General features: G+C 46.0%; 1 protein-coding gene across 3 annotated transcripts in view; it reads left to right on the top strand.

The window, feature by feature from the left end:
• The window catches only part of LOC132389627 (NACHT, LRR and PYD domains-containing protein 3-like), a 52,072-nt gene that overhangs the window by 1,121 nt on the left and 38,584 nt on the right, over positions 1-12,367 (top strand). Inside the window, exon 2 of one of the 3 annotated variants that reach the window (XM_059962133.1) lies at positions 8,684-8,846. The gene's annotated coding sequence lies outside the window, so the exon portion shown is untranslated. Of the gene's footprint in view, positions 1-8,683; positions 8,898-12,367 lie in introns of those variants that run through there. The other 2 variants (XM_059962138.1, XM_059962135.1) reach the window with 2 other exon arrangements.

Here is a 12,367-nt window from a genome sequence, read left to right as displayed (position 1 = left end):
ACTGCAACAGAGAGATAGTGGGAGGAAAGGATGCTGTGAGCACTGACTGTATGGAATGTATTACACACGAGTAGGAATGGACTGAGAACTAACAAATTAGGAGGGGTGGGGCTGGCATGACACAGATCTGTTGAACAGTATTGGGCGCCCCCAACATATACATTTTTCAGTCAGATAATATCTGTGTTGTAAGAGAGAGAGAGAGAGAGAGAGAGAGAGAGAGAGAGAGAGAGAGAGAGAGAGAGAGAGAGAGAGAGAGAGAGAGAGAGAGAGAGAGAGAGAGAGAGAGAGAGAGAGAGAGAGAGAGAGAGAGAGAGAGAGAGAGAGAGAGAGAGAGAGAGAGAGAGAGAGAGAGAGAGAGAGAGAGAGAGAGAGAGAGAGAGAGAGAGAGAGAGAGAGAGAGAGAGAGAGAACAAACAATGTTCTTTTGCAGGAATTTTGAAGTAAGATGTATAGACGATCATTAGGTTCAGTTCTCCTTAGTTTGTGAATCGGAAATGCCAGGAACACCACGGCAAATCGTTGGTGCCAAAGAGTCAGTGGGCAGTCTTTATGTAGGTTATAATATTTGTTTGGTTCCAGTTCCACCTTAATAGGTGAATCGGAAGTGGCAGGAAACCCACGGCAAATCGCCGGCAGCAAAGTGTCGCAGGGGAGCTACAATACTGGGATGGAGTCTCTGAGATTATAGAACAGGCAGTGTACAAGCTCTTCTCCAGGTTGTTCAGCTGTGTTTTAATTTCGTCAGTTTGCAGCGATAAAGATGATCGGAGCGTTTGGACTTTCGTTGTGGGGAAATCACCGATTACACCTCCCAGTGGAACCTAGCTTGCCAATTATGTTGATGTTTTAGAAAGAGATAACAATTTTGACCCGACTCGATGTCAGCAAACAAAGGATGATAGCTGAAGTTGGATTTAGCGATTGGAGACTTATGACGACTGTGATGTGCGTGTTGGTATTGAAATATGTTATTCATGACTTTGATTTGTTTATGAATATACATAGCACGACTAGCAAGTTGTGATACTAGGGAGTCTTTAGGCGGTCTTGTTGATATTGCAACATGTTATAATGTATTTCAAAGAGATGTTGGTCAGTGATGGAGATAGACTGATATACAGCAAATGGTTTTCAACTTGGACCAGTGAAAGATGGTGCGTTTTGGACAGTGAAACTGTGGTCGGCCTGGTATGCTGAATAGCGGGGCAGCAAGTGTTGTGGAAAAGAGCGAGCTGGGATTGCTAGGGAAACGTTTGCTGAAAGCAGACTTGCAACTATAGAGGGTGGAAAAGAAGGCTTTATCCATGCTGGCCTTATTCAGTCAGGCATTGAGTGTTGGTTTGCAGACATCGTATTGTAGTTATATAAATAGCCTATGAGGCTACACCGAGTATTCTGTACAGTTGTGGTCACCATATTGTAGGAAAACTATTATCAAGCTGCAGAGGGTGAAGAAGAGAATGATGAGGATGCTGCCTGTGCTAGACGGCCGAGTTATAGGGAGAGGTTGGTCAAGCTGGATCTTTATTCCACGGAGCACAGAAAAAATTGGGTGACGTTGTAGGTTTATAAAATCAAGCGGGAGAACGAAATCGATAACCATCCCCTTTGTCTTGTTGACATTGGGAAATAGGTTATTTGACTGGCTCCAGGTCTTAAGCTGTTTTCTCTGTATGACATATCATTATTGTTCCTGATGAGCCCCACCACACTGTGTCATCGGCGATTTTAATTCCAGTGTGGTTGTTGGGTGTTTGGGCCATGCAGACATGTGTGAGTGGAGTGTACAACAGTGGGCTCAGCACACAGCCAAGTTCAGTATAATGGGAAGGAATAGCGGTTGCGCAGCCTGACTGTCTGCGGTCTGTTAGCTAAGAAGCCCAACATCCAGTTGAGCAGTGGTGTAATTAGATGGCTGAGAAGGAATTGGTTCACCAATGTCTATGGGACAATAGTGTTACATGCCGAACTGAAATTCAGAAACAGCATTCTGACACGTGTCCCTGTTTTCAGTGTGTGTCAGGCCAAGGGGAATGACAGATGCTACGGCATCTGTCCTGGAGTGATTCGGTACGTAAGTTTATTGGTGAGTGCCCAGTGAGTAAGGATTGGAATTTTTGATATGCGCCGTTATCAGCCTTTCAATGCACGCCACACTGACTGGCGTCAGGTCGGTTTGTTCTGAATGTGTAGAGGTCGTTGGTGCAGGGATGATGATGGCTGATTTGAAGCAGGTGAGAACGGCAGCCTGGAAGAGAGAAGTGTTGGCGATGGCCGTGAAGAGATCAATGCGCTGATGTGCACACTGTATGCGAGCTCAGCCGGGATGTTTTCAGGCCCAGCACCCTTGCAGAAGCCTTATTACGTCTTCTGTTAGAGACATTGACTGCTCAGCTCTCGGGGTGGCGGGGGACAGTTTTCGTGACTGGCTTGTATTGAGTCTCGAAGCGGTGTTTAGAGCGCCAGGGAGGGAAGCGTTACTGGTAAAGTCAAGGCTACCTCTTCCCTCACGTAGTCTGTGAAGCCCTTGATTCCCAGCTACATACACCAGGCTTCGTTTCCCAGGGTTGGGGAGTCCGATCGAAGGGATCTGAAAGGTAATCTCAATACATAGAGGCAGTGAGTACCTGGAATGAGCTGTTCAATGTTTGCATCGTTGATTATCACGTCGGGTTCAGTATCCTCTCCGTGTTTGGAAATTCCTTCTCACTGTCGTCTGCCTGTGAGCAGCTGAAATTAAAGAAACACTCAAGATGCTGGGAACTTGAAATCAAATTAGAAATTGTTCAAAGCCATCCGACACAGGGTGTTAGACCGGAAAACATATCTTTCAACAGATTATCTGTTGAGCTTTTGTTTCATTTGTAGCTTCTTAGCACACTGCCTTGGAAAGATTCAAGTCTCTTGGGAAACGGAGTTGTGTGGAACTGGGAAATTGGATTGTAAACTATCAGATGGAAGTTAATACAGATAAGTGTGGGGTGTTGCATTTTGGCAGGGCAAACGAGGACTTACTCATTGACTAGTAGGGGGTCCGCAATGTGGGACAAAACAATTTGACATGGGAATACAGATCCGTTAAGGTAGGAGCAGAGTTAGATAGTGTCTGAAAGAGATGCATGTTGGAAAACCCCTGCTGGATTTTTACAAATGTATTGTAGTATAAATAGTGAGAATGCAGTTAAGCGCTTGCCCATCTGAGGGTGAACATAGGGAAAAAAAAGACAGACAGACATACTTTATTGATCCCGAGGGAAACTGGGTTTCGTCACAGCCGCACCAACCAAGAATAGTGTAGAAATATAGCAATATAAAATCATAAATAATTATATAATAACAAGTTAACCATGCCAGGTGAAAATAAGTCCAGGACCAGCCTATTGGCTCAGGGTGTCTGACACTCCCAGGGAGGAGTTCTAAGGTTTGATGGCCACGGGCAGGAATGACTTCCTAGGACGATCAGTGTTGCCTCTCGGTGGAATGAGTCTCTGGCTGAATGTACTCCTGTGTCTAACAAGTACATTTTGTAGTGGATGGGAGTCATTGTCCAAGATGGCATGCAACTTGGAGAGCATCCTCTTTTCAGACACCACTGTCATAGAGTCCAGTTCCACCCCCACAACATCACTGGCCTTACGAATGAGTTTGTTAATTCTGTTGGTGTCTGTCACACTCAACCTGCCTCCCCCGCACACAACAGCAAACATGATAGCACTGGCCACCACAGACTCGTAGAACATCCTCAGCATCGTCCGGCAGATGTTAAAGGACCTCAGTCCCCTCAGGAAATAGAGACAGAGCTGACCCTTCTTGTAGAAAGCCTCAGTTTTCATTGACCAGTCCAATTTATTTTCAATTCATATCCCCAGTTATTTGTAATACTCCACCATGTCCACACTGATCCTTTGGATGGAAACAGGGTTCACCAGTGCCTTAGACCTCAGGTCCACCACCAGCTCCTTAGTCTTTTTCACATTAAGCTGTAGGTGATTCTGCACAGCCTACTTTGCTGATGTATCCAACTAAGGCAGAGTCATCAGAAAGCTTCTGAAGATGGCAAGACTCTGTACAGTAGTTGAAGTCTGAGCTGTAGATGGTGAAGAGAAAGGGAGACAGGATAGTCCCCTGTGGAGCCCCAGTGCTGCTGACCACTCTGTCTGACACACAGTATTGCAAGCGCACGGTCTGCCAGTAAGGTAATCAGTAATCCATGACACCAGGGAAGAATCCACCTGCATCACTCAGCTTCTCACACAGAATAGCATGGCGGATGGAGTTGAACGCACTGGAGAAGTAAAAAAAAACATGACCCTCACAGTGCTCGCCGGCTTGTCCAGGTGGGCGTAGACACGGTTCAGCAGGTAGACAATGGCATCTTCAACTCCTAGTCGGGGCTGATAGGCGAACAGGAGGGGATCTAAGTGTGGCCCAACCATAAGCCGGAGCTGCTCTAGAACAAGTCTCTCCAGGATCTTCATGATGTGGGAGGTCAATGCCACCGGTCTGTAGTCATTAGTGCCACTGGGGCGCGGCGTCTTCGGTACAGGGACAAGGCAGGACTTCTTTCACACCACAAGAACCCTCTGGAGACTCAGGCTCAGGTTGAATACATGGTGAAGTACTCTACATAGATGGGGGGCACAGACTTTGAGCAGCCTACAGCCTTGCTTGGGTGGAGACGTTTCAACTGTATTCTCATCTGTTCAGCTGTGAGCCCACTGTGGTGGTTTCAGATGTAGGAGGTGTGTAGTCACGAGAACAGGGTAGGGGGCTGTGAGGAAAGGTAGGAGCGGACAGTGGAGTATGTGTTGGTTGGGAGCCGACAACGGAAGAATCGTGAGGGGGATGAGCAGGGGCCACAGTGTCAAATCTGTTGAAGAACAGGTTACGTTCGTTGGCCCTGTCCACACTGCCTTCAGCTCTTCTGTTGCTAGTTTGCCGGAACCCAGTGATGGTCGTCATCCCACTCCAGACCTCTCTCATGTTGTTCCACTGGAATTTCCACTCAAGCTTCCTCCTATACCTGTCTTTAGCCTCCCTGATCTTGGCTCTCAGGTCCCTCTGTATTGTCCTCAGCTCCTCCATATTTCCATCTCGAAACGCCCTCTTTTTAGCGTTTAGGATGTCCTTAATGTCCTTTGTTACCCATGGCTTGTTATTTGAATAACAAAGGACAGTTCTTGCCGGAACATTGCAGTCCACACAGAAGTTGATGTGACCAGTGATGCACTGTGTGAGCCCATCAATGTCCTCTCCATGTGGCTCACAGAGTGCCTGCCAGTCTGTCACCTCATAACAATCCTGGAGTGCCTCATAAGCCTCCCCCCACCATTTCCTCACTGACCTCGAGGTTGCAGGTTTACTCTACCAGAGGCACGTAGCAGAGTTTGAGATGCACCAAGTTGTGTTCTGACCTTCCCAGTGGTGGGAGAGGAGAGGAGCTGTGAGCATCCTTTAAAAAGCATCCTTAAAAAGTGAAATACTTAATGGAATCTGAGGAGTAACTGCTTCACTCTGAGTGCGGTGCGAATGCTGAAAGAGTTCCCAGCCGTATTAGAGATGAAGGTTCATTTGTAGTATGTAAGAGATGTCTGTGTAGGTAAATGGGTGAGGGTGGTCTAAAGGGCTATGGTCTGGGTGCAGTCTGATGGTACCGGACCGAACATAGCACAGAATGGACGGGCTAAGTGTTCTGTGTCTGTGCTCTAAAAGCTCTATGAATCTACATTGAAACTTCTACACATAATCGACATTTGTTGCAGACGGGTTGTATCCAACAATGTGTTTTTATTTTGGACCAGCGTCTGCAGAGCTGGAACCACCGTGAGATTGGCTGAATGCACCTCGACAGGGTAAATACAACCACTGGAATTTTAGTTTCACCGTTACAAAATGGCTGAATGTTCATTTCATCTTTGCCATAATAAAATTCAGAACATGTCACGTTGAGGATTATTTCCTTTTCAGTTATCTTTGCAAGCCACTTCCTTCGTCGCCAGGGCAACAGCTCACCAGAGCTGCAGGGAGAGTTGAACATGTTTATCTCTCTCTGTTTGCTGACTCTTGCGGAGAGACAGGGGCCTCGGCAGCCAGTGTTGATACGAGGATGCTTTGCTCATTAACTGGGCGGGATGGATGATGTCTGTGTTGGAATGAAGAAACAACTAATGATTGTAGGGATTGCATTTATGGGATTCTGTTCAGTGTGTCAAACATCTTGCAGTCAGTCAGTGTTTTGTGCATCAAAAGAACAAAAAAAAAATCTCTGTACTGAGTTTCCAGTGCTATATTTTCAATTTTATATTTAAAACATTTTGTTCCTGTTACACGACGGGGAAAGTGGCTGCTAATTGACCTGGGCTTGATCACTCTCACCAGTAAAATAATGAACAAATCTGCTCAATGTAACTGCGGAGAAAAGTTGAAATGTATCAGCACGCTCTTCGTGACCCAGTGTCCATGTTTCCCGGCTGATCCCCGTCCAGACAAAGGATCATCAGGCTCCATTTCTGTCACGGGTTGGTGTGGAAGTGTAAGGTTTTGAACTGGGATTACCTCAGACACTGTTGCATATTACCGGCAGCAAAGAGCCCTGGGAGAGCTGGTGCTTGAGATACAATCTTGGGATGGAGGCTCCAGAAATATGGGACTGTCAGTGTTTGGGCTTCGGTCTACGTCGCTTCTTTTACAGATGCGGCTGGATGTTCCTCCTCCGCAATGAAGCAGACGTCTCCGGGGGTTGGATATTGGTACCGTGAATCTCTCAGTGTGAGATCTGAAAAAGATGTGCGAAGCTCTAGGTGAGGGTTGTGACCCTCTGAGGTTGGATCCTGGGATACCATACTTGTTTTGACCCAGATAAAATGAACCGGGGATCAAGTTGTCCGGGTTTATGAGATGTTGAGCGAGTATTTCTGTTCTGTGCTCAGATGTTTGGTTCTGAATTTCCTTTGGAAGCAAAGCAGAGAATGAGTTCCCATTCCATCCCTCACAGGGAGAGGCTCTGAATAAATACGCTGTTTAGTGTTTGCAACAGTAGAAATAGACCGGGGTTTCAGAAATCAATTCACATTTGGAAATTCCTCTTCACTGTCACCTGTCTATCTGCCAGTGGGAGTCAAAGAGAAACTCAAGACACTGAAGATGGAACAGAACATGGAACAGTACATCACAGGAACAGGCCCTTCGGCCACAATGGTGTGGCAAACCAGCTGAAAAGTAAATCAACACCCACCCCAAAAAACTTCTACCTACACAATGTCCATATCCTCTCATTCTTCCTCACACAAATCTATCTAAACGTCTCTTAAAAGTCTCCAATGTATTTGCTTCCCCCACCATAACAGACAGCGCATTCCGGGCATCCACACCTCTCTGAGTAAAACAACTTACCCCCACATTTCCATTGCATTTACTCCCTCACACCTTCATTGCATGGCCTCTGGTATTAGACATTTCTAACAAGCGAAAAGATGCTGCCTGTCTGTCAATGTTTTTCATAATCTTATACACCTCTATAGATCTTCACTCAGTCCCTACCGCTCCATGGAGAGCACCCCAAGATTTTCCACTAAAAACTGAATGAATCCATTCTGACGAAAGGTTAGGACACTGAATCGCTAACTTTTTTCCTCTCTCCACAGCAATTCCTTACCTGCTGAGCGTTTCTAGTGATTCCACTTACTCTTTTTACATTCACGCTGGAACATTTTAAATCTTCTGTGAATGGACCAGTGCACCTGCGCTCGTTTTGTGAGAGTTAATAGAAGAGTAAAGAAACCAGATTTTTCCCAGTACATTATCCTTGAACCAAATGTCCTGTTTTTAATGGAGATGTATTCAGTACAGTTGTTGCTAACAGGGTTCATAAAATAAGCTGAGGAATCATAATCTTTATGCATGTGGAGCAATGATAGCCCTGGGCCTGTGTTCAGTGCAGTTCACAGGGATAGTGTTCGGGTGGGGAAAGATAGAGAGGGAGTGATGATTTACACAAACAAGTCTGGATGCAGTGGAAATGGACAGGGTGTATTGATTAGACGGAGAGTCGGACATCTGAGAGTACTGCATCAGAAATAAAGAAGCTTCACTAAAAAACTGAGTTGAGAGAAATTTCTTCAGACAAAGGTGGGTGAATGTGAAATTTGATGCCACAGAGGGTGGTGGAGGCTATCATTGGGTATATTCACATTCTGGGTTGCTAAATAGGTTGAGTGTTGTAGCAGGAGGCACGAATACAACGTTGGTAAAAAAAAATCCTCCATGATTGATTAAGGCACAGACTAGAATGACCGAGTAATCCAATTCTACTCCGATGTATTATGACTTGTATCTTATACTATGACTGAGCGATGACTTCTTTGTATCCCATCACAAACAAGAGAAAATCTGCAGACGCTGGAAATCCAAGCAACACACACAACATGCTGGAAGAAATCAGCAGGCTGGGCAGCATCTATGGAAGAGAGCAGCGTCGACATACAGATGCTGCCTGGCCTGATGAGTTCCTTCAGCATTTTGTGTCTGTTCTTTTACACCCCATGTCAGGCCTTGTAAAGTGTGAGGGACAGTTAGGGATTCCTTCACTCGGATCATGATATATGCGTCCAATATTTAAATTTCAGTTTCATGCTTTGTTCTCATTTGTACTAGTAACATACTCTATTCTCTCTGATTAAAGTTAGACCTGCAGAGAGAGATTTATTGGAAGAAAAGCCAACGACTGGAAGTAAACCACAACTGAAGATGAGGGAACAGCAGCAACTGAACCAACCCGAGGACGGAGGGCATCAACTGGAGAGAAACCTTCATTGATTCCATTGATTCAGTCCGGAGAAAGTTTGGTGAGACTCATTTACTGGTCCTTTAGACATTACAGTTCTGTACCAAGGCAGGTAGGAAATAGCTGGAGCGGAGCTGTATAAATGTGGAAGTGTCAGTTATGTCAGTTGCAATCACTCCAGATCTGCAAATGTGCTGTCAGCATCAGCTCCGTGAAGCCACGCACTTCCCTCATATTTTTGCCCATTTCAAACTTCTCATATTGTTTGTTCATTTCACTTATAATGTTTCCTTGCTTGTCTGTGTTATGTCATAATAATCTCAAAACGCAGTGAGAATTTCCTCGCAATATAAGACGCCGCAACTGCTTCCTGCTGTAGTGATTGCAGAAATGTGGAATTTCCATGAACTGCAGCAACTTGTCATTGACTCCTCTGTCTATTGCAAGCTGCAATGATATACTTGCCCTCGAGTATATCGTCGTGGAAGCCTCTGCTAAGAACAAACCCTCTTGAAGCCAAATGTCCCAGCACCACATTTCATTCAGTCCTAACTAGCAAATGTCAACGAATAACTTACATGTACTTAGCCTGGCGTCATCAAGTATCTTTCTACCAATAAATTGTCAAACCTGTGAATCTGTGATTAAGCAGAAACAGGTTTCGCAATGTTCCTGTTTGACCCTGTAGCAAAGGCATGGGTTATATCTGTACTTGAGATGAACGGATGTTTTTGCAGCCAGGACTGCTACAGCTGCTGGAGTCGGTTTAACCTCAGTCATTTCGGGATGGGAAGCAGCGTGTTGGGTCAGATCATGAAGGAGACGATATTAAGATACAATGCTCAGAGGGGCTGTGGGAGGTTTGGCTGTGGACAGGTCATCATGTAGTGAAAAGCATCAACAGTTCCAACCCCACCCCCGTCACTCCTTCTCTCACCCTCCTATTTTTCTTGCTGGTGTTAATCACGGGAGTTACGAACTCTTTGTACTCACTGGCCAGTGAAATTAAAGCCTTTGATTCCATTCAAAGCCCAGTTTCTTTATAAAGAGTGTGGTTGAATTGTTTTCGAAATGAACATGGGGGAATGCGTAACGGAAGTTTAAATCAGAACAGTAGCAATTTCGGAGGGCAGGGTGGTCCACTTATGCATTTGTTGTGTTGATTAGAAAAGTTCAGACAGTTTAATTAGTGTTAGTCAATACAACTTCTGCAGATTAGTTATATTGTTGAACTGAAAAGGAACATTAACTTGATTAAGTATATAAGAAAAACTACATTGATTAACTACATACATGGAGATTTGTGTGCTAATGTTGTACCCCAGCGGGTTACGGATCGACCATGGTGATCTGGCCAGCGCGGTACGGGACCGAGGGATGCGCTCCCCGTTCCCTGTTACTGACTCGACAGTCTCCCCATCTACCGCGCGCACCAGCTCACCGCCCCGTCCATTGCGCACGCGAGCACTCTCGCGGAGCTTCGTCACCATCGCAATCCCGGGCTGACGTTGAGACGATTTATTCATACTGTGCGTGCCCGGTATCTGTCGTGAGGTGTCGTGAATTTCTTTTATCCCTTATTGGTGACAGCAAATAACAATTCAGCATATCAACCAATGGGGTTGTGGGCTTCGTCCTTTAGGAGTTCCCTCCGTAGATCCCGCCACGTGTTTCCTAACCCGAGTTCCGGAAAAGATCCAACAAGCTCGTTTCTTTAATGTCACTCTTCATCGACAAGGAGTTGGCGGAGCTGTAAGGGTGACGGATTAACGTGGGAAAACGGGGGTTTATCTCGTCTGAAGTAGCGAGGACGAATAAGGCTTCAAATCAAGTCAAGTCTCCTTTATTGTTATTTCGACCATATCTGCTTGTACAGTACATAGTAAAAATGAGACAACGTTTTTCAGGACCATGGTGTTACATGACACAGTACAAATTCTAGACTGACCTATGTAAAAAAACAACATGTAGAAAGCTACACTAGACTACAGGCCTACACAGGACCCACGTAAAGTGCACACAAGCAGTGCAGGCATTACAATAAATAATAAACAGGACAATAGTGCAAGGTTCAGTCCAGGCCCTGGGTGTTGAGGAGTCTGATAGCTTGGGAGAAGAAACTGTTACATAGTCTGGTCATGAGAGACCGAATGCTTCGGAGCCTTTTCCCAGACGGCAGGAGGGCGAAGAGTTTGTCTGAAGGGTGCATGGGGTCCTTCATAATGCTGCTTCCTTTCCGGATACAGCGTGTAGTGTAAATGTCCGTGATGGCGGGAAGAGAGGCCCCGATTATCTTCTCAGCTACCCTCACTGTATGCTGCATGGTCTTGCGATCCGGGATGGTGCAATTATCCGAACCAGGCAGTGATGCAGCTGCTCAGGATGCTCTCGATACAACCCCTGTAGAATGTGATGAGGATTGGGGGTGGAAGATGGACTTTCCTCAACCTTCGCAGAAAGTAGAGAGGCTGCTGGGCTTTCTTTGCTATGGAGCTGGTGTTGAGGGACCAGGTCAGATTCTCCATCAGTTGAACACCAAGAAATTTGGTGCTCTTTACGATCTCTGCCGAGGAGCCGTGGATGTTCCGTGTGGAGTGGTCGCTCCGTGCCCTCCTGAAGTCAACAACCATCTCTTTTGTTTTGTTGACATTCAGAGACAGTTTGTCGGCTCTGCACCAGTCCGTTAGCCGCTGCATCTCCTCTCTGTAAGCTGACTCGTCGTTCTTGCTGATGAGACCCACCACGGTCGTGTCATTGGCGAACTTGATGATGTGGTTCGAGCTGTGTGTTGCAGCACAGTCGTGGGTCAGCAGAGTGAACAGCAGTGGACTGAGCACGCAACCCTGGGAGCCCCCGTACTCTGGGTGATGGTGTTGGAGATGCTGTTCCCGATCCGAACTGACTGAGGTCTCCCAGTCAGGAAGTCTGGGATCCAGTTGCAGAGGGAGGTGTTCAGGCCCAGTAGGCTCAGCTTTCCAATCAGTTTCTGAAGGATGATTGTGTTTAATGCTGAACTAAAGTCTATAAACAGCATCCGAACGTATGTGTCTTTTTTTGTCCGGGTGGGTTAGGGCCAGGTGGAAGCTGGTGGCGATGGCGTCATCTGTTGAGCGGTCGGGACGGTACGCTAACTGCAGGGGGTCCAGTGAGGGGGGCAGCAGGGTCTTGATATGCCTCATGACGAGCCTCTCGAAACACTTCATGATGATGTTGTAAGTACAACGGGACGGTAGTCACTTAGGCAGGACACTTCTTCTACACGGGGACGATGGTGGCGGCATTGAAGCACGTTTAAAGAAAAGAATAACCAGATCCTTCTTGGGCTTGCAGGATGTCCCAGTGAGTGTTGTAGGGACCGGTGCTCGGAGCCCAGTTGTTCCCAAACTGTGTCAATAACTTGGCTGAGGGATCAAATCAACATTTCCAAGTCAGCCCTTGAATAAATGTGTATATATACACATTGTTAATGACACAAAAGCAGTATTTATGACTATTGACACAATATATATATATATATATTTGTATAATGGTTATGACATTAAACTTGTATTTCCATATTGATAATGATACAGAATTGTATAA

The sequence above is a fragment of the Hypanus sabinus genome, unplaced genomic scaffold (assembly GCF_030144855.1).
Source record: "Hypanus sabinus isolate sHypSab1 unplaced genomic scaffold, sHypSab1.hap1 scaffold_62, whole genome shotgun sequence".
NCBI classification, from domain to species: domain Eukaryota; kingdom Metazoa; phylum Chordata; class Chondrichthyes; order Myliobatiformes; family Dasyatidae; genus Hypanus; species Hypanus sabinus.
The sequence above is the reverse complement of the archived record's forward strand: the minus strand, read 5'-3'. Positions and strand labels throughout refer to the sequence as shown.